A 2,862-nucleotide genomic window follows, 5' to 3' on the forward strand; every position below is an offset into this window, starting at 1 on the left:
GGATTTGTATTCTCTCAACCTGGAGCAGCCAGGCTGTATGATACGTACATCAAGATCAGTGTGCCAAGTGATCGAAGGTTTTGTCTTTTTTTTTATTCATGTGTACCTAAAATATTCGTAGTGTTGAGAAATTTAGTATGATAATTATAATTACCATCAAGATTTTACAAAATAATTTGGGGAGCTGGTGGAACGAATCCAGCTGGCATTATTGTGAGTTGCTATGATTGTTGAAAAATAATAATTCACTTTGCTGACAAGATGTTTGAGAACGACAGCAACTGTTTGATTAGCAGTCCCGACAATCACAAAGGTCCTGTGAGAGCACTGGACTTTAATCCATTTCAGTCTCATTTTCTAGCTACTGGTGCGACAGATAGTGACATTTATACTTTGTATATTAATTGGACAAATGAGCCTATGTCTCCTAGTTCCAAAAAAGATTTACCACCTGAGGATGTACTAGATAAATCATGGAATACACGAGGTACGTTACTTGGCAACATTTTTTTTACACATTCATAATTGACATTAGAGAATTTTGTTGTTTACAGTGCAACACATTCTTGCTTCAATATTTACACAGCGTTGTGTCATTTGAAGAAGAATTAAGCCATGGTAATACTCACCGATGCCAATTCAAGAGCCTCTATAAGCATTATCATTAGGAATTTTAGCATAATAATTCTTCATCATTATTGAAATATAAGTGAGATGGAAATCAGTACACTGACATCCTGATATATAGTCACACAGCTGTCTCTTGCTTCAGAAGAAGATTAAAATCCAATTATTGAACTGTGGGATTTGAGATTTGCAACCACACCGTAAAAACATTCCAAAACCATCGAAGGAAAGTAATATCAATTGCCTGGAATCCTTATTACTCTGATCTTCTCAGTTATGCAAAAGACAATAGAATTCTCTCTTGGAATCCTTATTTCGATATTCCAGTACGTAGCAGTTAAATTTTTCTCGCAACTCTGTTTTTTATTGTGTGATGCTTATTTTTTATTACAAGTCTTATTCTAGGGTGGTGATATTGTTGGCTAATTGGCTCAAACAAATCATGGAAACTTAAATGTATCTTAGTGTCCTAGATGAGCTTGCTTGGTTGTGAGTACTACTTCATATGGCCAGGCAATAGTATACTCTCTGTAAGGTGGAGCTGACCATTGATCAGCTGAAACGTTGAATAAAATGTTGATTTATTTCCTGGCATGGACCCATTCCCACAAGTCTCACCGATGATGCAAACAGAACTATATTATGAAAATAATGCTGTAGAGTCCCCAGTCTCTGGTTTAATGATAGCTAACTATGCGAATAATACCATAGTTGAAGTTATACCTTTTATTCAACTAACAATGAGAATTGGAAACAAAAATAAATTAGTACCCGAACACAATAATATACCAATTAAGTCAGACTATACAGCTGAAATTGATGATCAAACTGCTCAATTCCAACCACTCCAATAATTGTAATTAAAACGCTTTCAACTACTGTTCTCGTAATTTATGTAGCTCTACTAGAAAAAAGTAAACATTTGCAATTGACAAAATTGTTTAAGGAGATGCTACTTTTAAAAATTTGAGCATTAGTTACATTTGAACATTTTTACAAATTAAAGCTAATTTTTTTTTAGAAATAACAAACATTTTATTACACCTGGATCTGTCCTTACTCTTTTTTTCCATTATCCTTTTTTCACGATACTCTCTATTGGATTAAATTTTTCTTTGAGCTCATCAATAGAGAAAACATTAGTCATACACGACGTTAAATATCAAAAGAAAATTGCAAAATCTACACCTATAGAAATGATGTAAAGACAAAGACAAGATTATTTAAAGAGTAAATAAAAAATAGAGAGGTAAATGTAGAGATGAATAAGAGGGTTAGTCGAGTTATTAAATTGTATATTCGTTTATTTACCATAAATCAGTTAATAATCAATTTTTTTTTTTTTTTTTTTTTTTTTTCTTCTATTTAATGATTTTAATTTAGGAAACAATTTTTTTTTTTCGTCACATTTTTCACAGTAAATCTTTCTCTATTAAAATTGCACCTGGTAATGAATTTGCAAAAGTTGGACTCAATAATAGCTTAATAAAAAATCAGGTAACTTTTAAATGAATATTCTGTATACACCGGGTAAGATTTGCTCAAGATTTACATAAATATATTAATCTAAAATTACAAGAACATTCTAAATAATAATTAAATTAATTACTGGGAAAGAAAGCGCCAGTTAAAAAAGCCTTGCTGTTTCGGAGATTTTAACAGTAAGTTGAATAATTCTTATGTAAGCAAGCGGTGGTGATAACTAGCCCAGTCATTTATTAATCCATTTAATGAATAAATTACTCCTTCGGCGAGCTAGTGACGGCGATAAGTAGCTCTACCATTTATTAATTTACTTAATAAATATATTATTTCATTGGCAAGCAAGCGGTACCAACATTAAGTTTGGCGATTTATTAGTTTATTTGATAGATAAACTTTTTTTTTGACAAGCAAGTGACAACAACAAGTAGCTCAGCTTTTTGATGGATTATTGAGTTAATAAATTTATTCCTTGGTGAGCAAGTAGTGGCAATAAGTAAATTAGCTGTTAATTAGTTTATTTAATAAATTTATAACTTCTTTGGCGAGCAAGCGATGGCAGTTCATAGCTCAGCTATTCGTCAGTCCAGTTAAGAAATAAATTATTCAGTTGGGGAGCAAGAAATGCCAATAACAAGCCCAGCTATTTCTCAGTTTAATGAATAAATTATTTTTTTGCTGAGCAAGCAAAAGCAAAGAGTAGCTCAGCTATTTATTAATTTGTTTAATAAATATATAATTTCTTTAGCAAGC

Source organism: Copidosoma floridanum, unplaced genomic scaffold (genome assembly GCF_036245765.1).
Source record: "Copidosoma floridanum isolate Cflo_tuat_1 unplaced genomic scaffold, Cflo_Japanese_pri ptg000018l, whole genome shotgun sequence".
Lineage (NCBI taxonomy): Eukaryota > Metazoa > Arthropoda > Insecta > Hymenoptera > Encyrtidae > Copidosoma > Copidosoma floridanum.